At 45.4% G+C, this 24199-nt stretch overlaps 1 protein-coding gene across 2 annotated transcripts in view; it reads right to left on the bottom strand.

Annotated features, from left to right (window-relative positions):
* Window positions 1-659, bottom strand: part of LOC117898154 (tyrosine-protein phosphatase 99A) — a 112840-nt gene extending 112181 nt beyond the window's left edge. For both annotated transcript variants that reach the window (XM_034807357.1, XM_034807353.1), the window contains exon 1: window positions 283-659. The gene's annotated coding sequence lies outside the window, so the exon portion shown is untranslated. The remainder of the gene's footprint in view (window positions 1-282) is intronic.
* Window positions 660-24199: the final 23540 nt, after the last annotated feature.

The raw sequence follows: 24199 nt of genomic DNA, 5'->3' as shown, positions 1-24199 counted from the left end.
GAAGCAGAGTGCAGACAGTACGAGCTCAGAATTTTATTTCACAGCTCCGACCACAGCCAGCACACGATTATTAAGCATTTAGGAGCAGGGATAGCATGAGCGAGAACTGGAGCAAATTTCATCCTGAACGTGGCTGAGCTGGGAATGAGCTGGAAGCTCCCCAATTTGCATGCAGGCTGCGAGCGCCCCGTTAAATGTGGCATGCTCTGACCGCTGTACCGGAGAGGAGCATGCTTGTGGGTCAATAAGAAATACCCCACCATTTCCATCTGGGATAGGCACCTTTTGCTGTCTGTTTACTTCTGCTCGTTCCTCGAGAGCCGTGCAGATAACGATGAGAAAGCGGCTAATGATTCCATGGACGATGTTCGCACACAACACAAACAAAAACTAAACACGAACTTCACTGAATGCTTCTTCATCATTTCAAAATTTAATTTCCTTGTAGGTTGATTTCTTATACGCGGCAGTACGGATACAATAATGGTATCATTCACATTGGACACTTGGCCCGAGGGCCTTTGCTGGATGGCTTCGGCACTTGGCACAGCCAGTTTTCCCGGCTTTGGGCCACACGGATTTAATGGCTGAACGCTTCAGCGTCCTGGATGCCCACACACGCGACGCGAACGCACGAAGCCCGGCAGCGGCAGTAGACACATCCTTACGGGCGCACAACAAAAACGAAACTGAAGCGCGTTCGTTTTTTGCACAAATAAATTCTCAGCTCGTCGTGGCAGTGGCAGATAGCGACAGCGCGGCTGTGTGGCAGTGGCAACAGCGGAAGGCCAGACCGTTAGCTGCTCGCTTCCATCGTGCCTCGCATTCGGGTAGCAGCGTCTGCCTTCGTCTCTCGATTCCATTGCATAGATTTGAGCGCGGGTGGACGTTTCGTTTCATTCGTTCGTCCTGCCCGAAGGCACACAGAGACGCAAAAAGCAAGAGAGCAGAGAGCTTGGATTCCCTTTCGCTCTCCGGTGTCACTTTGAACTCCGAAACTCACCTCAGTTCCGAATGGAGCGGGTCTTATCACGTTGCCAGCGAATGATAAGAGCAGAGCGCACGACCTACACAACGCGCTCAGGTGAGAAGAGAAGAGCACTTTTGTGGGTCGTTTGGGAAACGAAATAGGTCCCAGAGTTAGTATTTGTTATGCTAGTAAAAGACTGTGAGAAGGCTGCGTAGAAGTGCGACACTTATGACGCTTATTATAATTACTTAAAAATGTTTACTCAGCTAAAGTGTAACTGGAAAATTGTATGTGAATTGTCAACTAAACACCTTAGCCTGTTCAATGAAAACCTTGTGGTTGCATTGCTTAACATTAAATCGGGTTTAATACAACGCTCTGCTCTGCTTACAGCAGGTCAAATCATGTTACGGTGCAGAAACGACAAGGGTAAATTGTTTATGTTTTCTTGAACTGTAACAGAAGCAATTCTGTGTTAAATAACATCAGAATATTCGAAAGCATGTTAAGATTGCGAAACAACTAGGGGAAGCGATTGTCTGTCCAAGTCTTGCAGCTGTTAAGGAGTCACTGGTTTTAGCATTTCACATGCTACAGGGATTCATACAGGATTCAGGGGAAGAATGTTTCGAAATCATGTTAATGGGTGTTTTCGAGGCACTGTTGATGACAGAGCAGTAAGTTCGTTTCGAAGTTCTGTTGCAAACCCCTCACAGGAACTCTGACATGTTTTCGAAATAATGTTATTGGGTGTTCTCGAAGAGGACTAAGAGCAGTAAGTCCGATTCGAAGTTCTGTTACAAACTAGACTAACCCCCTCACAGGCACACTGACATGTTTTAGAAATCATGTTAATGGGGGTTTTCAAGGTACTGTTGATGGCAGAGCAGTATGTTCGTTTCGAAGTTCTGTTACAAACAAGTCTAACCACCCCTACACAGCCAACCCCAAGTGTACAGTCGTACGTTATGAAAAGTTCTTAGAAAATGTTCCAGTGTTAACATTTAGAATCGCGGGGAAGGGAAACATCTTCGAAGTTCGAGTTTCGAGCTCCTGCGAATGTAACTACTAACATTGTGGTAACATGTTAAAGTTCAACCAAGAACATCGCAATGTTATGTGTTAGCGTTAAGGCGTCATAATTACTAACATGAGGGTGGCTAAACGAAAACGAAACAAAGAATTATTCTAGGAATGCTTGTGGATATGTACTTTTACATTTCTTTGATTTTAACAAATATGTTAACGCAGCTCTGTTATGTTATACTCGCTGTTACCCTTTTTAACATAACATACGCCATGTAACATTTTTTACAGAGCACAACTCAAATATTCTGCTAAAATAACAGCCTGAAGAATTTTTTCAGCATGTTAACAGGTTTAAAGATTTTATGTTGAAATAAATTGGGTTTGTAGCTGTAATAGCCAGCTGTAATAAGGCCAGTAGTAACATAATTGCTCTACGGTTATAAAGGAAAAATAACATAACATTCATCACTACGTTTTAGATGTGATATTACAAAGAGAAAATTACAGCTGTAACGAACTAACGGCGCTGTTACATTCACGCTGCTAAAACAATACAACGCTTTGCCCTTCCTCTACCAATCCACTATTACCCGACATTGATCGGCCTGAAACTCCCACAATTATCGAATTTTATGGAAGGCACCTGCCCCAAAGCCAATGGCCACGCCCCCAAGACAACTGCCCACAATTTAATCGCAATAAACGGCGGAATAAATGCAATGCCAAATGTATTTGATCACACACCCACCAACAGGGCAATCGAAGGGCGCATCCGCAACCCGCCGCAACCGCATCCTGGGCGAAAGTCGATCAGAAGTCACCCCCCGGAAGTCAGGACTGCAATCGTGTTCGCAGTCCTGTTAATCGCAGGCTCTTCATGTTGCTGCCGCTGTCAACGCCTCAACGGAGGAAGGACAACACAAGCCACCCCTAAACGCAACCAGCGACGATTTATAACCAATTTTAAATTGCAAGAAATTGCAATAGTGATAAGGGAGCAGGGGCAGGGTCCGGGAGAGTAGTCATCAGGCGAAACCGAAACTAATTCGCAACAAGCGCAATAAAAATTATGAACAATAGCGGAAATTAGCCATGGCAGAGGGGAGGATCCGGAGCGGTTATGCCATTGACAGCGTAACGAAATGTTAACCAATGCATGACGAACGCCAACGGCGTCTGCCTGAGAAGGAGGACAAAGGACCAGGAATTGGATATGACATTGGGGATAACACTTTCGCTGCGAACAGAAGCACCATGACCATGCCCTCTCTGCCCTGCGCCCCATGCCTTCGGGGGGCCAAGTTCAGGGCCCCTGGAAAATACAAACTTTAATTAGCAACTTTTTCGATTCTATTTTATTTTATTTCTTGTGTGTCGTCGGGGTCGTTGAGTGTCTGCGCTGCCTTCTGGCATTGCACCTTTTTGCCTGCGGGGCACATGTTCGTGGTAAGTTGATGCCGCTCCGTGTCTCTCGCTCTGGATCTATGTGTGTGAAAAAGTTGCTGTCGAATGAGCTGGGATAGAGTACGTTCCTGATGCTGCTAGTGCTGCTGTTGCTACTCCGCCACTTCGAGAGCGAATGACACTTGACAGTGATTTATGGCCGGGGCCACTGATAACCCGCCAAAGCTTGCTTGGCAAGTGCAAATCCATGCCACCGCCACCCACCCCATTGCCCTGATTGTCCAACCCTCCCCGAGCACATTGATGCAATGGCACTCTTTGTTACGAATTTGTTGAGTTTCCTTTGGCCTGTGAAATATTTTCCATGCCGCAAATGCTGCAATTTTGAGCCCGGAACGCTCACATGTGCAATCATTTTTTATCGCAAATCTCTCTCGGTCTCTTCTTATATCAAAACTAAGCGGCTGCTTCGAATCGCTGTCATGTGGTGAGGGCCTGGTCCTGGCCCTGACCCTGCCCAGCGGGGTGTTAAATTGCTGCCTGTGCCTGTTCCTGCCTCTATTTCAGCGTCATTCAACGCCATTAACCTTCTGTCAATTTCAATAAGTCAGCTGCACAAAAAAAACCATTCATGGAAATCTGCTGCAATTGCTGCAGAACCAAAGGCACATTAGGGCAGAAAGAAACAGACAGACGGATGAGTCCAGATAAAACCTGCGCTCAACATCTAATACAACATTGATAAGCGCCGAAGCCCACTGACCAAGCGGAGAGACAGCTAAATTTCGGTCTGACATCCCGGACATGTATGTCGAACCCCAAGGGAAATGCTAAGAGGTCTCTCTGAGAGTTATTATAAGAATGGAAAATTCAGTGGAAATTATGTGTAAAATTGGGGCAATTCAAGCAGAAGCAGGGAAAATGAAACCTACAGACAAAATGAAAGAGAAGCCCAGCCCATTCCATCTCATTCCATCCCAATCGATCGGTCTGCTAAAAACTGCAATATTTTGTTGTATTTTTATCACAGGCTGGCGTCGTGGACGAACACACCTTTGCTGACCGCATTCCCCTGGCGGACTTTCGGGCCGTTCGTTTGGTGGCTGCGCTTGTTGCCATTTCCGCTTCCGTTTGCCGCTGTCGTCGTTGTCATGTCTACTTGTCCTGCGTGTCCCGTGTCCCGTGTCCTGCGTGTGTCCTGGGTCCTGTGTCCTACATCCACTGTCCCGTGTCCCGTGTCCTGTTTTCCTTGCTGTTGCCGTGTTGCACATAAATCGTTTAAAATAAAGTGATAATTGCATTTGTGTTTCAACTGTCAAACTGACGTCAGTCCAGGGCCACTTCTGTGGCCATCCCAAATGCTTTGCTATGTATATCTGTGACTGTATTTGTGCTATACGTGTAGGTGTGTGTGTGTGTGTGTATGCTTCAATGTGTGTCTGTGTGAGTGGCTTAACAGGAAAGCCTGAATCGCCCGGCACTTGCGCGACATTTTATGAATGCCGCCGTATGAATAATTGCGATAGCAGCCAATTTGAATAGTCGTTCCCGTTCCCGTATCCCATACCCTTGCCCATTCACTCGTTTACCCTTGCGATTCGCATACCCTCTGATGCAACATTTTCGGGGGTTGTTTGTGTCTGCATCTGTGTTTGAATGTTTTAATTTCAGTGTCACTGTGAAGTGGATTAAAGTATTTCCATCGGCTTACAACCTAAAATGAGTGCAACCCCTCGATCAGGGCCCGCCCAGAGTGTTGCACTCCAGGCCCAGCACCCATCTGGATGTTTCAGAGTCAACAGACGCACTTTATCATGAATATACTTATATACTGTGTATGTATGTATCTACAGATATTTCTACCTAGGCCAGTAACAGGGCAGAGAGATCCAGTGGCAGTGGCAGCTCTGATTAATATGCGACACCCCGTTGGCTTGGCGTGTGAATCGGCCAAGTGTTCCTCCGTACGCTGCTCTCTCTCTCTCTGCGACCGAATTGAATTGTTCAGCAAATAGCATTAATATTTATATTGTTTTTTATCAGTATCCCGGCAAGGGGTGCACTGCGTCAATTGCGGCGCTAAGTGCCACAGCAAACAAAGGCCAGATTGAATGCAAATGTTGCCACGAGGGAGCCGCCGCATGTGGCAAATTAGGTTTCCTTTGATGCACAAGCATGCCTCAGGAGAGCAAAATTATAATTAAATTTATGTTAAAAACAACAAAAAATTCACTTAAGTCGTTGACAAAATTCATATATTTTTTGTTACTTGGCCTTGCCACGCCCCCTCGTTTGACCTGTATTTGCTGTGGGTTCGGGTACGTACCACAACAAGCCATGGGGTTAAGGCAACATGAACTTTGCGTGTTTGCCCGATGTTGTCGATGACGAAAAAGCAAAAAACGTGTCGATTTGATGAATGACGTTTATTAAGCAAACAATTTGAAGCTATTTGCAGCCTAATTGACCCCCATGCATCAACGTGTTGTGGCAGTTAAATGGCTTATTAATATTTAAAAGATATTTAAAACGGGAGCCAAGGAAACACAAAAATTCGAACACGGAATGCGAATGTAGGAGAGGAGGGGGAAAGCAACTCATTTGCCTAATTCGGCGTGGAGTCCATTTTAATGGACATGAGACCTTTGCATGACCAGACGAAAAACAGAAGGGGAATCAAAGTGAAGTAAAGCTGGTAGAAACACGAGGAATAACTGCAGTGGGGCAGGCTTCAGACGAAATTAGTTTTGCATGCAGCACGCGCTACGTCCATTGGGATCGGGGGGAATGAATGGTCAGAGCGGAGTGCCTTGGAGACTGACTTTCCCATTAATTATGACCGCGCAGTGCATGCGGAGGGTATTTCGTTGCATTTATGGTCGGAAGTGTGCTTTTGGTCAGGCTACAGCATTACAGCAATGAGAACTAACTCGATAAGACATATCCTTATACTAAATATCACATCACTACCTACCAGAGTCGGCTAATGGTATAGGCAGTGCAAGTAACAATGAAATAGTAACCACAGCTAAGTGATTTGAGCAACTGCAGTTCTCTGATATTACATGAAATGAATGAATTTCATAATGGAATGAGTACTTCCAACTTCCATTGTCCAATGCCCAACACTGACAGATCAGGCAACACCTTGATTTTCGTTTGCCATTTTCATTTGCATAATAATTCCCTGCCACTTGACTGTTGCCAAACAATTTACAACTTTCTCTGGAGCTCGGCTCTGCCATTCTCCTCTCCTCCTCTCCGCCCCATCATCATTTGCACATTTTTTGGTTTGGCAAACTCTTAAAAAATTAAATAAAATATGCATTACGTTGAAAAAGTTTAACCAAAAGTGCCACACTGCTGCCGCTGCCGCTGCTGCTGCTCGTTGTTGTTGCTGGTGAAAAAAAGCTCATTCCAATGGAGCTCCTGCCACAAGTGTGAGGACACACACACACACACTCCCTGGCACATTGATTCTGAGTGGAGGGGGAGGGTAAAACTAGCAACTGTAGTTACAATAAATACATATGCAGGACTGTCGACTGTCGGCAACGGCGCTGGCATTATAGAAATCCCGTTAAACCCACTTAATTCAATAAAACACCTTTCACACACTTTGCGCCAAAGCCGACAACAAACTATAACGCTGCAATGTCTATACCTGTGTGTGTATGTGTGTTTATGTATGTGTTTCTGTGTGCGTGGTCTCTTCCTAGTGTGCGTTTGTGTGGGCGTCTGTATGAGCGAATGGCGGTGCTTGAGAGCGTGCGCCAAAAGCTACTTCATGGCGGCAATTTACGTTTAAAGTTGCTTAAAGTTGCTAACGACAAAAGTTATAATTGCATAACGTGTGTGGGTGTACACACACACACACACACAAAGACACAGGAGAGGAGAGTGGCTCTTAGTATTCACACTGATACGCATACAGATACGTGCATATACACAGACTTAGTTGCAACTAAAATGCCTCTCTGTTCGCTGCTTCCTTCGCTGAATTCGTATGCGAGGCAGCATATGGCAGCCGGAAATGAAACGTAAATCAAATAAGTAAGAAGCGCAAATGCGCACACATACACACCCATACAGATAAATAGATAAACGCACACACACACACAAACGCATTCCTTCCAGATACATACACGACCAGGACCTGCTGCAGACCTCCCCCCTGGAGAGGGCAGGGCACAAGTGTATTGTCATTAGCGACAAGAGAGCGACATAGCGTTGAATCTGAGACTCTCCTCTCGCAAATTGAAAAGTTTTTGAAGTGCATTTTTCATGAAAGTGGCAGCACTCATTCATTGTACAGTTCGAGCGATTCGAAAGGAAAGCAGGAAGCATCGAGGAGTAGAAGGAGGAGGAGGAGCAGATGCACGGGGGGCAGTCGAGGAGGAAATTGTTCATATTATAAAATAAAAGCGGAAAGTGTTGCCGAGCAAGAGCAGGGCAATGACGGCGAAGGAAGCTACACACCCAGCGACGCATGTCCTGCGAGTGTTGGTGCCCTCTTTTGCCCTCCTGTGCACTGTGTGCTCCCCTTCCTCCCACTGCCAGTCAGGCCGAGGCAAACGCTTCGAAAAAGTGTCAACGGCAGCACAGTGGGCGTGTCTATGTCGTTGCTTTTCTCCATTTTCATTACGTTGAAATGCGTTTCGTTGAATTAGAAACATTTCATTTCATTTCGTTTCGTTTTTACTTCCTATTTGCTGCTGTGAGTGCGTGTCTTCGTCCAGAGCAGTCGTCTGCCTCCGAGTGCGTGTCTTCGACCACCCACCCCCCCCGACGGCCACTGTCCCTGTCCTGTCCTCTCAAGAGGGGCGTTCCTCGAAGGTGTTACAAATGTTTTATGTCTTAATAGCTTTTCGCTGTGGCTGTGGCTGTGCGAGGCCTGCCTCCTTCTTAAGCTTTTTTTCTGCTTTTGCTTTAGCCTCACCCCCGCTGAGCATTCTTTTCGCCCTCTCTTTGTAGACGGTATGCAGGACTTTTTTTTAACAAGTTTTCAAAACGGATTAAACATGCGACTCGCGCTGGTTTAATGGGTTAACGAGCTGACTTTTCCCTGTCACACCCTTTGCCCTTCTCACACTCTTTTTTTGATTGAGGAATCTCCAATTAACGCTGCTGGAGTTGAGAAATTTGATTTCATCCAGCTCAACTGGGGAGGGAAATGGTTTTAATTGACTTTTGCACAATGGAGCTATGAACCTTAAGCGAACACTTTTAGAGTTTTAAGGGTGCAACAATATTTGCATACTGTTTTTGGTCCATGACAGCGGTCCTTACATAATTACGTTTCGATGTGAGGACACCTTTGGGGAGCACCTCAGTAGTTCTATGTCTAATGGTGAATCAAAGGACAGGCAGCAGTAAGTGTCATCCAGAAGCTTGTTGGAATTATGCTCATTATCCAAATGCATTCAAAAGAATATCAAAATTCATACACAGAGAAGAGAGTGTGTTATTCATGGAGCATTAATAGAGAACGGATGGCAGAGCTGGCCATACCAGACCCCAATAATGCCAAGCAATTTGCCAAACTGAATATTAATTCAGACATCTTGAGCTGTCCAACCCTGTAGATAATGAAGGGGAGGTCTTGTGGCAGTCCCGTTGCGTTCATTCCAGCCATTCCCATGCCTAATCGGCTTTTACCTAATGAGTCGCATGCAACAGGAATGTCCTGTAATGTAATTTGAATGCGAAACAAATTTGTATGTTGTCCACAAACAAAACTGAGATCTTGGGAGAGGGGAACGGGCTCCACAATTCATTTGCGTGCAACCGAGCGCAAATGCAAACGTAAAACGCAAAATGCAAAACCCAATACCCAAAACCCAAACCAAATGCAAAATGAGGCCGAGGCCGAGCAAAACATAATTTCAATTTCCGCTGCAATTATTACTGAACCTCGAACCTCGGCGCTCTCATCTTTCTGATATTATTTCCATTTTGTCAGCTTAAATAATTAAAATTAGATATGAGCGCATTTTTGCGTTGACAAAAGTTGCGGGCTCTGGCGATGGGCAAGGTTTTAAGGTCAGCGCCCATTAACATTCTAATTTAGTTGCTGTCAACCCGATCTGAGCGAAAAGACCAGCATTAGTGCAAAATTTTCATAATAAATGTATGACTGGAAAATTATAATAATTTCAATTTTGCATTTCGACACGCTGTGCGCTGGCAGGGGCCGAACATTTGCCGCATGAAAAATTCAGTTGGCTAAATCCCTGATATTGTGCCATTTCCTATGTGAATTATGGCCACCAAAGCCATCCCTCCTGTCAGCGGCATTCATTAGGCCTGTCACGTTGAGGGTCAATAAAATAGCTCGAAAATATTTTTGGTTTCGCCTCGACTTTAATGCACATCGGGCGGCTGTAACTGTAAGCCCGAGGAAGGGTCCTGTCCCGCCTGGGGAAGGAGTCAATGAAAATGAAATGGCATGATTCCGTCTCTCATATCAGTCATCTAACCGTTAAGATAGGCCAAGGAGCCAGCGATGCGTAGTCGTTAGGCATTGACGAAACGAGCAGCCGAGGAAAAGAGACGAGATTGCGATTGTTGCTGGGACTGCGATTGCTTCTGCTTCTGCTATGGGTATGTGGTATGGGATGGTTTGGTATGGTATGGTATGGTTTGGTATGGTATCTTAATGAAGTATCGATTTCTGGAATCGACTATTTCTCGATTTCATGTGCCCTGCGGTGGAATTCCTTCGAGTCATGTAAATCACTTATTACATTTTCGGTATTCCTCTGCCTCTGTCCCAAGTCCTCTGTCTCGGTTCTGTTCTTTTCCTGCCTCTTTTCGCATGGCTGTGTCTGCTGATGCACAAAAATACTTGCAGAATTCCCCCATCAGACGGCGCGGACCCATTGGGGAATCTCAGAACTTAATCTCAAATTAGTTTGAAGCTCTGTAACGGCATTTTACTAACTGAATTGTCATAATGGCAAATAACAACGGAAATAATGGTCCCAGTCTCGGCCTTCTAGCCATCCAGGCATCCAGCGAACCAATCTAAATGCATGCGAGTGAGCCGCCGGGTCTCCTCATCTCCACCTCTCCACATCTGTGTCCCCGTCTTCTCAGTAAGGCCAAGGGTGACGGTGGCGTATACGTGATGACTTTGCAAATGGCATTCGGATTGTGTGTAGCGTAATCATATCCACAGGCAACAACATGAAAAGTATTGAATGCTTTATTCGCATTAGGCGGCAGCTCGATTCGATAAGAGATAATTTGTTTGCTGCTAATATCGCCCCGGACACAGCCACTGGCTGGCCTCCTTGGCAATTTTCTCGGCCTCACTCTGCCCCACCATTGGAGGGATCATTGATTGAAGTGTGTCCATTAATTATGGCTTGGCCAAATAGCATTGACAATTGCCGGGGGCGGGATCCCGGACTCACTGAAAGGCCAAGAGGATGAGTAGGCTTAAAGTAGTTCACTTTTTCGGTGGATATCTACAAAAATTAAAGAGTTGAAAGTACATATATGAATATGTATGAGCGTTGGGTTGATGGAGCGATTAAAACGTTCTGCGTGTACGTCTCTTTCCACTTTCGTTACTTTTTCTTTTCTCTTGTGCTTTTTTGCGGTTCGGTTCTACTCTGTCAGGCACTTAAACAAATGAAGCTGTCGCCGTCGCGTTATTTATTAGCCAAGCTGGTAAAAATGTTCAGCCTCAAATGCTTTTTTATTAATTTGCATTGTGGCCAACACTCGCACACAAGCGCAAACACACACAAGCACACACTCACGCTCACACAAACTGAAGCTGGTGGGCGGAAGCTGAGCAGCCGCCATCTCTCTTTTAGCGACTGCAATCTGAGCCTGCAACGCGTCGCTTATTTGTCTGGCCGTGCTGCCAAAATGGCTGGTCGTCTTCCGTCCCTCTCCTCTGCTCTTCCGTTCCCCCTTTAGACTCTTTATCGTATGTTAAAGTCAGCGCACAGAAAATTTTTAAGTGGTTTTGCTGAAAGTTTTTTGGAGAGTTGGCGGTGGCGCTGGCGCTGGCGCTGGAGTTTGAGCTGGAGTTGGAGTTGGAGTTCGAGAGCCTTCAGTTTTGTTGAAAATGTTCCGGCTTTTTAAGCGCCATGCTGAGTCGGCCGTCTGCTCTGGCAAAGGGGAGGCGTGGCTGGGCCACACACACACATGCACACATGGATAGCACGCTAATTCGCAGCGGGTGACAAAGTAAATTATGATATTCGTTTCCGGACTAACAGACTGCGTGCACTTCCCGCAATGTCTATTTTTCCTTCTTTATTTCTGGGGAGCCCGCATCCTGTGCTGTCCAGCGGCTGGGGTTGGAGAGTTTCGGGCCAGCCGGGATTTCCATTATGACCCGGTCGACTGCCTGCCTGGCTGCGTTTGTGCGGCGCGTGATTTGTTGCCCAGCCAATGTCGCGCCCCCGCGGCCACTGCACGTAGAGTGGAGAGAAGATGAGCACTCGGAACTTTGCGTATCTGTTTTTGAGCTTCTTAATGGAAAGTTTTGGGGTGAAATTTACGATATGGGGTCTCCGTCTCCCCTGAACCGGCGTCATGTGAAGATAAGCAACGAGGATGGGGCCGAGTTGAAAAGGTGGACTCTGCCCCAGGAGCAAACTGAATTTCTTCCTTTAAGTGAATTAGTTGTAGTTGCTGCGATGATGCTCCTGTTGGCTAAGGGGGCTACCCACTGTCTGTCACATCGTTTACAGTTTCGATCTTTGTTTGCATTGGACAGAACGGCTGCTCCATAAAAGCTCTCTGTTTGTCCTCCAGAAGTATCTTTGGGAGAGGGCTACAACAGGAGTAAATTAACAAGCGGCTTAGCTTCAACAACAACTAAAACTGCGACTAAAACTCAGACGGAGACTGAGACTGAAACACACTTTGTTGGGGCCACCTCCATCGCTGACTGGAAAATCTGATGGCCAAGAATAGTGCCGCACATTTTCGTGCAAACTTTGTTAACTATTTAAGACATAATTTAGCAAATTATTTTCTTCCATGCTGCTGCTGCTGCTACTGCTGCTGCTGCCTGGAGGAGGGAAAGGTATCTCGAGGCGGCTCATAAGTAAATATTATGCAAATGAGAGCTTGGGGACCCACCCAGGGACCCCGTCCTGCAATTCTGCCTTACTGCCATCCTGCCAGTGGGTTAACAACAAGGGGCAAGTCGGTTAGCTCTGCCTTCCAAGCTGCAGCGAAAGTTACCCTTTTTTTGTAAGGGGGAGGAGGCCAGCCGGCTTGTCCTTGCCATGGCTGTTAGTTTTTTAATCCTTTGCAGTTATTAATTTAATCGCACAGCTGCATTTCAGTAGCACGGGGGAAGGGTCTGCAAGAGGAGAAAGAGTTTTGGGGAAAAGTTGGTGGCAACTTTTTTGGCTGCCAGCCCTGACAGTCACTCCTGGCTCTGTGCCTGGCTGGCTGGCTGGCTGGCTGCTTGGCTTGACAAACGCTTGACACATAAATCCGACGTTTGCTTTAATTAGTCAGTAGATTTGTTGTCAAAAGTTGTAACTTTCACTTAAATTATTCATGCAGCAGCAGCAGCAGCAGCAGCAGCAGCAGCAGCAGCTCCTGCTATTCCAGCCACATGCAGCCAATTAGCAGACAAATCAACTGGGCGAAGCAGAATGCTTGATCCATAAATTATCTCTATTGCATGCGGGGCAGCAGCAGTAAAAGCGATTAAGTCCTTGGGTAATTATAGGAGCCAAACAAGTTGTAAACATTTCCGAGAATCCCCCAATCATCGATGGACGCGACACAAAGGCGAAGCGAATTTTCTTTAAATTTTCATTACTTGAAAGTTTTGGGGCATGCATAACAAATCCCAGTCAGGGTTTACATGATTGTTTTTGCTCGGAGGGAAGCTTGAGCATAAACCAACAAACGCCGTACACACCAGACAGGGGCATTATGTTTTAACTGATTTTCGCATTTGAATGATTTATGCCTCCCGCCAGACTCATTCGCATTCAGACTCTCTCACACTCATACTCGTTTTGCCAGGCGCACCTGCCAGGCGAACCATGCCTCGATGCCTCTGGGACCTCTTGTCTGGTGCTCGTTTTTCATAATTTTGCATGTGATTTGAGTTTGTTTTTAATATTCGCTTATTTTTGTGCTTTATTTCCAGGCCAGGCTTGCTTTCTCCCGACGAAATCGATAATCAAATGTGTGTGAAATTCGCCTCAACGACATGCTGGGACATAAATTTATCAACAGGTTAACAAGTAACTTTGCCCGCAACCAGATGTCTTTGTCGAATCTGCGAGGGAACGTGGAGGGAGCTCAGACTGGTGGTAGTACGAGTATATGCAAATGGGAGTGACACGGCCCCATACTTATTTTGGATGTTCATTCATTTATGGCTTGACTTTTCATGAAACGATGGATGGAATTTTACAAGCTAACAGAATCATTTTACGCATCATTAACGTTTTTGTATTTCATATGCAAATTCGCCTAGTCCTGCCTCGGATGCGGATCCTACTCCTGCTCCTACTTTTACTCCTTTTGAAGGACCCCACAGACATCAGACGTCCGTCCAAACAAAGTCAAACTTTTGGCAGTGGGCTCGGGACCCAGGGTTCCTGCGAGTGTGTGTGACCGCACCATTAGTGAGGTTCACTGCACACCATCGCCATCACAGCGGGGCTACGGAAGCTGGGTTCTGCGTCAGGGTCTTGAGGAGACCGACCCTCAGATTTGGCCACATTATTTGCACGCAATGAGCCTTGAAATTTAGTTTTCGGTTAGTTTCGGCCCTTCAAAGGGTCAACGGTGCTGGCTGCCTCAGCCGCTTTGGAAGGTTTTTTGGTTTTTTTGTTTTTGTGCATATGCCAAGTGCCACTCAACACTGCCAATGACAGGACTGAAATTCCTTCAGGCAGAAGAAGGATACGTGGACATTGAGCAGACCTTTGCGTCTCTCATTATGCCAAAATAAATTGCAGCGACTTACGTTGCATTGGAGCCGTTTAAAGAGCCATTAATTAAGTATAATTAAAATAATTTTCTTTCTTCGATTGTTGTGGCTGGAGTTGCATTGAGGACCGCGGACCATGGACCGCTTACCGTGGACCTTCGCTTTTGTTGTGGCCAGGCCCTTATTGAGTCTCAAATTGCCGCAGCGCCTTTTGTGGCCGCATTCGTAGCGATAATGAACCGTAATGCATAATTATAGCCAGCCACTCTTGGCCATTTAAATGTACTGCTTAAGGCCAGTCCAAACAATGGGGGGATTACAGGCAGTGGCAGCCCAGACTCGGACTCAGACCACTTCTGCCCGGTCCGTCGATCCCTTCGGTTTAAGGCATATTTATTATATATTTGCCAATTAACAATATATAATATTGTTCTATATACACATTAACTTGAATCGGCATAATCAGTGACCCTCATTAAACATATTTGTACAGTTGGCAGCGCCTCGGCTCCCTCTGCCCCTGGAGCGTCGGTGATGGGGATTTTGGACAGGACAGGCCATGCCACAGCACACAGAGGCTAAAAACAAACCAGCACAAACACACACACACGCACACGCACAGCCATACTCGGATAGATATGCCATATGGATCTATATGGTAAACAGATGTTGGAAGTTCGAGTGCCTGGACGTGGTGTGTTTGTGTTAGTGTGTGTGTCTCTTGTCTGCTGTGTGGTGTCGGTGAGGCGATAAGTGACATTTGAGTGAAAGCTTTGGCTCAGCATTGGAGAACGTGTTTGAATACCCTTATATGTATGTATGTATGTGAATGTGTGTGTGTATGTGTGTGTGTGTGTGTGTGTGTGTGTGTCTGTGTATGAGTTAGTGTATGAAGAGAACGCGCGCTTTGGCAAGCCAACAAATATTTATCTATGCCATTGGCCATTTAGCCAGAGCCTGCCAATAAAATTGCCATTGCTGTCATTGTCAGCTTAACGGCAAAGTGAGCAACAGACGATTGTCTACGCACCGCACCGCATCGCTCGCATGTGTGTGTGTGTGTGTGTGTGTGTGTGTTTTGAGTATCTGTGTGAGTAGTGTACTCGTACATGCTTGTGTCTGCGTTGCTTTGACAATTGATTAAATATGTGAAGTGTGCGCAATTATGTCAATTAAATGGAAATTACTTTATACCTCGGCCACTGCTCTCTTTCGTGCTTGACAAATCACACAGATACGCGTATTGTATACGGCAATGGCAATGGCAACGGCAACGGCAACGGCAACGGCAATAGCAACACAAATATTTGTACCTTTATAAATGTGTATAATGGCCGGAATTAACTGATGCATGAACTGAATAATGAGCAACGCCTTTGCCTGAACTCAAAACCCCTATAAAGAAGCCAAAAATAATTGGCTTCCCACACAAACGGATGTTGTCACTGGCAACCACATAAATTAGAATAAAGTTTGGCCGAATGACAAATTAAATTATAGACATCGAAACGCTTTACAATTGTCGGTTAAATGAATCTAAGCAATTTGCAAAAATCCATCACAATATTTGCACTTCACACGCTGCCCAAACAATTAGCTGAGTGACTAAGAGGACGAGGGGGAAAGTAAGCGCTCGTTTGCATGGTCAGCTTAGATATACTCATACATACATATATGTATGTGCACATACACATACATTAATACGTTCATATGTACATGCCATGCCATATCCTGGCTTTTCTCTCCACTCCCTACTTCCTGCCAGTTTGTTCTGGCCCAAACGCGTGTGTTAATGGCGAAACGTTTAATGTTTCTGGTCACGTAATAAATCCAAATCTGTGCTCTGCGCTGCTCTGTGCTCTGTGCCCTGTCACTTCCGTTTTATGATTTAATTTGTAATTTACTCCGAAGCGCTCCTTCCAAGGGCTGCCCTTCCTGTTCCCCTTCCAGTGGCTCCTTCTCTCCTGGCTGATGCTCATCTATTTTTTTGTTGGCAGTTTGTTGACTTGAAGTTGTTATTTTTGAAAACGATACCTGGGGGCATGCTCTGGGCTAGGCCTCGAAATAGAAAAGCGAAATATGTTTTCAGCCATTTCGATGATGAGAATAGTTAACTTCTTTGGCCAAGCGTTGTTTGGGGAGCAATTTCCTATTTGTTTGACAGAAATGATGGATACATTGGGCCATTGTTTGGCTGCCATTTAAATGGCCCTAAGAAATAATCAATCCCAGCACAACCATCTCTCCGGAAATCCCCTCCAATCAATAGTCTTCCCCGAAATGCCGAAATGACTGGGGACAAGCTGCCATATCAGCATAAGTCCTTTCCCCCTAGACAAGTTTTCCCTCATCTGCACTCATTGAAAGTCCCCCAATACCAGGAATTGTCAACCAGGCAACCCGCTCCAGAGAAGGCTATGGTCTGGTCTAGTCCTGACTTTTGCTTTAAATTAACACCTCTGGGAGATGGCTGACTTTTATGGTCTACTATTTTGCATATTGGAGCCACACAAATTGTATATGGAAAATCATTATACACACACACACACACCCACACACACAGGCACATGCACAAAGTCAGTGGGGCGAGCAGGCGGCTCCTTCAGTGCCCCCAAGCCTCTGGCAATTCATTTTTGCCTTTCGCCGAGCCTCAGCTCTTCAAAGAGAAATTACCTTTTTCGCGTTACCAGGACACGCCCCCAAGCAGAGCAGGCAGGCGAAAGGAGGTGGGACTTAGATGGGAATGGAAACACGAGTACGGGAGTACGGAGGGGTCCGAGGAGTGGTCTTTAGTGCTGATGGCAAACTGTCTTTTCACGCTTTGCAAGCTAGAAAATTTCAACATTTTTAGGCACGTTTGGCCAGCCTCTCTTCCTTTCGTTGGGGGCTCAGGCTCAGCTCTTCTGCCCCCAAGACTTGTCTATGTCATCGCCTCGTGCCGCCTCGATGCGTTTATCGGGTGGCATGTGGCATGCGGCATGCAGCGTGGGTGTGAGGTAGTGTGTGGTCCTGTTTGCATACATTTTTCTAACGCCAATTGCTTTCAACACCTCTTGGACCTGCATGTTAAGTTGCTTGGCTTCATCTTGCCTTTCGCCTTTTGTATTTGATGTAGTTGTTGTCGTTGTTGTTGTTGTTGTTGTTGTTGTTGTTGTTTTTGCCGTTGCCGGTCAGGCCGACAAAAGCCGTCGAAAGTGCTGGGCCAACGGACGTTGGCCGCTGTCCGTTTGGTCGATGGCCGATGGCCGATGGCCGCTGCCAAGGCCCATGAACATGAGAGCGTCCTACAATCGTACGGGTATCTTGGCCAGCCAGTCCTATGTCCTGACATATTGCCAGTGCCTGAATGGGCAGTGAGCTGCGATTATGTGCAACACACACACACACACACACACACACACACACAAACGTGGGGAGCTACACATCTATGGGAGACTCTTGTGCCGTGATTGCATGCGCTGCTTCCTATCTAACCACGTCTGGGTGTAGCCGAGTGTGTGTGTGTGTGTGTGGCTGGCAGCGCTTCCGTTGCCTTTCACCAAACGGAAGTTGAGCGCACTAAACGATTTGCTTGTTTCGTTTCGTGTGCTGAAATATTTAAACAGTCTACCCCGAAACCCTTTGAGTTAACTTTATTTCACTTACGAATTAAGAGATTTCTGGCAATGAGTTTAGCCATTCTCTGTCTAACTGTTACATTTTGAATAAAAAGATATAAAGTTCTCTCAAATATGCAGAAGATTGCATTTTCGATACTCTAAGGACCATAAATTGTGGAACAGAATTACTTGACAAATTTAATGTTAGTCATGAATGCGAGTCAATGGATTTTCTCCGAGGGAGACAATTGCAAAAAGGATACAAATATTTGTTATTTTCATAGTCCAATTTAACATTTTCACTTTGAATATTATTAATATTAAATATTATGAATATTTCCCCATTTTGGTGTATCAAATTGGAATACCTCATTTAAATTTGGGTGTGTTCATTTCAGTGTCAAAAAACAATTTGGTTTAATTGCATAGATCCGAAATTTCATCTTTTCGCACGAAGGACGTGTAGATAATTGCACAGAGGCGGTATATGCACATATAACTAACTTATATGGCAACTTGTACTACAGAGACTTACGGCGAGGAGACGAGGGACCTTTAACTATTTGTAACCATTTAGTTTACTTAATTTGGCGTATAAAGCACTCCGGTGGTCGGTCGGAGTGGGCGTATCCGCCCTACGAGATGGATGTTTGTTTATGTTATTAATGTCGCTGCCTGAGAGTATGCAACACATTTCCCATTGAGTGAATGATCAGTGCGAAGGCGGAGATGGAAGGATGTAGCAGAAGCAGCAGCAGCAGCTGGCCAACAGCTATTTTATTGCATTGTCAATTTAATGGTGTGGAAATGCTTTACGAAGAAAAGCTGCCGCTACCAGTACTCAAACACTTGCACAAGTTCAATGCTGCTGCCTACTCGGCTCCTTTAGAGTCCTGCTGCTGCTGCTGCTGCAAGTGAAATAAGGCAAACGTTTAATGCCTGCACAATATTTATTGCCATGTTTCATATTCGTAGAATACGTATACGTCGTTTTTTCTTGTAGCCATAGACATGGCTACAAAGTGGCCTCCGACACTGACTCCGTCTCTGATTCGGACTCAGCCTGCATTGTTTAGGTTTATACTTTTCCCCGCTTCAGCTGCTGCCGACCCGTATCCTGCCCTTGGTCTTGGCTCTGGCCCTGCCTGGCTCTGCTTCAGCTTCAGCTCCTGCCCCTGCCTCTGCCCCGCTGTTCGTTGCTGTGTCAAGCGATTTATAAAATGCCAAGCTGCAGCAGCAACATCAGTAACCAGCCATAAAAACAACACAATCTCAGACGCAGAGGCATTGTACATTGTGGCACAGCCGTTGCAAGTACAAGAGATAAACGGAAATTATTAAAGTGCTGCCAGATTTATGAAAATGTATTTGTTTCTGCATTTGTTCTCCACTCTCCTCCGTATCCGTCCCCGTCGCCGCCTTCTTCTGAGTCTGCTCTTTGCCTCAGACTGTTGCATGACTCTAATTGTTGCCTGCCGCACTGGAGTGCAGTTTGGATTTGCTGAAAGCCAGCTGATATCTCTTGGATAGTGCCTTGCAGAATATTTGTTTTGGTCTTAATAAAATAATCCATGGCATATGGTAAAAGGGCCTACAAAAGTCCTGCTCCTGACAGCACTGAAACGTTTTAAGCACATATTGCTTTTTTCAAAGCCATTGGGTCAGGGAAAATACCCATTTCCAGCTCATTCATTAATGCGGAACTTGCATCTATTGGGCATGTCCAATTTCTATTCGAACTCCGAAACCCACAAACACTCCACGCCCCATGGCATCAGGCATTTGGTTTATCCCTGCTTAATCCTATAAAAGTCCCCGATGGGTCATAAATCATTTCCATGAATACAAGGCTCAATTTTGCTACAACTGGGGAGCAGCCGCTGGATAGGGGAAAGGGGAGGCCAAGGCATAATTTAATCGAAGGCAATAAATTGGCATTTAAATGTAATAAAGACGCGGGAAAATAATTACAGTTGTGGAAATGGCGCTGCTTTCAATGCTTTATGTTGTCGGGACGTGGCTTCCTTGACTTTGACTTCTTTTTGTGCAGTGAAAAACAATTTTTATTCCAGAATTATGCACATATTTTGGCCGGACTTTATTTGGCTTGGACTTTGATCGCATTTCTCCGACATCTTTGTTGTTGCCACATTAACCGACGAATGGCACTTAAGTGACATTTAACGGTTAATAAGTCTGACAGATTTACAACTGTCAGCGACGTTTAAAAATAATGAACAGCAACTGACAACAGCAACGAGCGGGACAGGACAGGACAGCACAGAGCCAGGCCAGGCCTGAATGGCCAGGCCAAGGCGAGGCGATTTGACCAAATTGACTGCGCAAAGTGAATTATTAATGTCATGTAGGGGCGATTTGGAAGGGGCTCAGACGGTCTATACTATATCCCGAATAGTCTGGTGTTTGGCCTGCCCATCGGGATGGCACTAAATGTGCGTCTATTTAGTTCCAAGTGCTGAAAATTTACTGTGCGTATTAAATAAATGCGATTTTCCGGCACGTGAATGCCTGGGACATTGCCCGGGACATTGTCAGGACTAGGCTCAAAGCGAAACGAAAACAAACAAAAACGGAAAACTAAAAGAAAACAAAACAAAACATGGGTGGACAAAATAGAACACAACGGAATAGAAGCAAGGAGCACAAGGACAACGCTCATAAAACATAAATTTAATTTATGTGCAATTTTAGCAAGTCGTATAAATTTTCGCAGCTAAAACAACAGCAACGGCCAGAAGAAGCAGAAGGAAGAAAAAACCGAAAGGAATACCAAAAGCGGCACGGTCCAGATGGGCAGGGAAAATGTCCTTGAAAATGTCTGGGCTTATTTATAGCCCCCGAGCAGGAGCCATTCCATGCCGAAAGGGTTTCGGGGCCAGGAAATACTTGTATTCTATATGTTCCTTGTAACCATATTTGTTGCTGCATTTTCTGTGCTGTGTACATACATACAGCTGTGCGGGGTCTTCCTGAATGTTAATGAATTGTTACAAATTCATGTTGCAGTGCCAGAGATACTGCCCAAGGGCAGGACATGCCCTCATACAGAAGCCTAGGATGGAAAACAAATATTAATTAAGCTAAAACGAAACTCACGAAGGCTTCAGGACCTCAGCCGAGTGCAGTTTGCTCTTAATATACGAAATTGAATCCCAAGCTTCTTTGAAATTCATTTTTAAATGATACATGTAGCTGGTACGAGTACTCGTTCCCTTTCCCTCCGTGTTCTGTTTGTTCCACAAACATATTTTGGATCCAATTTATTCCACATTAAGTTTTGCATCTGCAGGGCTACAAGTTGCAACAATAACTGCATTCTGAATGTACGAGTATGTGATAAAAATGGCTGGCAACAGACAAGAAGTTTGTCTTTTTGTGCCTGTAATTTTCTCTACAGAAGAAATAAACAGAGATGGTCGGGCTCTACTCTGCCTCTGCACCTTGCGAAAGTTGTTTTGCCTAGAATTTGATTGTCAAACTGGTTCAACAACTGTCCAGATTTGTTGGCCAAAGTTACCCTGGCAGACAGCAGGGCTAAACAATTTTCCAGTTGTGAGCAAAAGTTTTCGTTTGCCCAAGAAAAAGAAAGCTTTTCTTTCTGTGATCAGAGGATCATGCCAGGCCCAAAACTTGGGTCCAACTACAGTCGGGATACACACACAGGCAGGTTGTTTCCTGAAAAACAGGATGCATTAGCATTGAATGCAGAATTTAATTGCCCTTGCCACAAATAAACAAGACTGTTGGACTCGTCCGGAGGCGGCATCACCTCACCTGAAAATGCTCAATTTATGGCATCCGCAGACTCCTCCTGTTCCTGCTGCTGCTCCTCCTCAACCGAAGTGTTGCTGGAAGGGCCATAAAATCATTTTGCGGTCAATGAATTTCATGAAAAAGGGGGAAAAAAATAACTCGGCCGGGCCAAGGCAGTGAAAGCAATTGGGCAAATGTCACTCTTTAAAGTAAAATACGAAATTTATGAACTTCTCCGAGCTGGACTCTCTCCTGGGCACGTACAAACCGAGCCCCACCGAAGCCGAAGGCTCACCGAATCGAGTCACCATCTTCCAGCTGGCCCGGACTGGCGGCCAGGCAAGGCCGCATCTAATTCATTTGGGGAAGTTATTTATTGTATTATTTACCACTCGAGCCTTGAAACTTTCTCAATTGTTTCTGTTTGTTCGGCCACAAAAGTTTTCCAAAGAAATACTCAATATTGTATAATCTTTCAGGATTCAGTTGCAGCAGTTGATATCAGCAGTTGATACTTTAATGTGGACTCGCCTCCCTTTAACCGATTGAAATACATTTAAATGGTTGTGCAAAAAAAAGGGCCTGCCCCGCCCGTGAAAGTGTTAAATAAAAACAAATTGTTGCAAATTGTTAACTTTGCTGTTGTCGCCCGGCTGTAGTGGTTTTTTTCCTGTCCATGTTTTTTCCAACCAGAAATCTCTGGCGCAACCAAATTATTAGTATTTAAAAATTGATGGGCGGCAAAAAAAAAAAAAAGCTGTTGATTTCAATGGAAACACCAACCAGAACTTTGAAGTGATTTTTCCTTCACTTTAATTGCAGTCGGCATGTGTAGGATTAAGGGTACAGAGCTGGCCCTCTGTTTTGAAGGATACTTTGGAAGTGAGGTTGACAACTTGTTAGTGCCAAAATGGGATTCAGCAGATTATGTCGAACAAAGTGGCACGAAAACTGAAACAGTAACCCCTCAGTGAGTCATATTATGCGTTAGCATTTGTCCTTCATAAAACCGAATTATAATTAGCTTTGGCTCTGTGTAAATACATTTTCGAAAGTGATGCGCTGTAACCTCAGGAAATCCTGAAAGGAATCCAACCCTTCGTTGGATCCTTCTTTATCTATGGGTAACCACAAGGAAGTGGTTAGGATTCCAAGAGGTGTTCCCCCATTTCATTCCTCTCCCCTGCCACGCCCTGCCCATATTCTCCGTGTGTTTACCTTGTCTGGCTGCGTCTGATCTCGGCAAAGAATGTTTCTTGCACTTAATTAATGTAATATTTGTAAGCTGCTCTGTATCTCGTATCCGTGGCGCATCTCCGTGCGGTGGTTGCCCCGGCCAACAAGCGTCTCCGGGTTAATTAACATATGTAAATGAAAAATCAAAACTTGGCCCACTCCCCCGCACCCACCTTTTTCGAGAGGGTGGCAGGCACGAGTTGTTTGCACTTAGTATTACTAGAAGATAACTCGAGGACTTGGGTAATCGCTCTCCGTGGCTGCCACGCACGTTGCGGCAGTTAAAGAGCTTGCAGGCAGATCGTAAATCGGCTCTTAATGTCCTCGGATAGTTTGCGGACGGATCCGCTTCTTGGAGCTGCCTTGTTCTGATTGTTCTGTATTTTATTTTATTTTATTTAATTAAAGCTGTCGCAGACAGCGTTGAGGACAGTTCGGGACCGGTGCGATGACAAACCCGCAGACGCTGCCACAGCCTAGTGGCAGCCTCATTTAAATACAAATAATTTATGAATGCCTGCTGTCTCTCCTCTGACTCCATAGCTCTCTCCACTCCACCCTCCACCATCGAGCTTTCCACCGACCAGCAACTCTTTCTCAGCCAACAGCTGTGCTGGGTTTTTCATATTTTTTATTTTTTTTTAATGCTGGCGCTGCATTAAATGCTTTTTAACTTATTTGCCACTTGTCCGTCGTCGTTGCCGTACATTTTTTGTATGTTTTTTGTATTGCATTTCATTTTATTCCGCGCTGAGCCGTGACAACATTAAGCAGATTACATATACGCTGAGATTATTAAAAAGTTAAGAACTTAAAGTGCTGCATAATGAGATGCTATTGCATTTGCATTCATACTTAACTCATTTAATTAATTCCCGCCCCCGGCTCCCTCTTGGCAAGGCAGGCACCCATCGCGCATACGCAGGTCAGGACCTGGAGAATGATGATCGAACGTCGTATTAATTGCCATTGCCGCCGAGGACCATTCCGGCAATTGCCCAACCCTGCGGTCACACTTAATAACGCTTTATTGGAGAGGCCGGAGGCCATAAGCAGTCTGCGGACTGAGTGCCGTACAGGGCACTCAGGACGTTCGAGGGAGGCGGCAATCAGTGTACAATTTATTGATGAACCTCACGCCGTATTGACCTCTTTGGGTCAACTAGGGATTTCAATCAACGACACCGCAACCGCAGATTCAGATTCAGTCACTCGAAGCCCATGTTTGTGCAACAAACATTGCCATGTCGAGCA

Source organism: Drosophila subobscura, chromosome O, assembly GCF_008121235.1.
Source record: "Drosophila subobscura isolate 14011-0131.10 chromosome O, UCBerk_Dsub_1.0, whole genome shotgun sequence".
NCBI classification, from domain to species: domain Eukaryota; kingdom Metazoa; phylum Arthropoda; class Insecta; order Diptera; family Drosophilidae; genus Drosophila; species Drosophila subobscura.
This window is presented reverse-complemented; position numbering and strand designations above follow the sequence as displayed.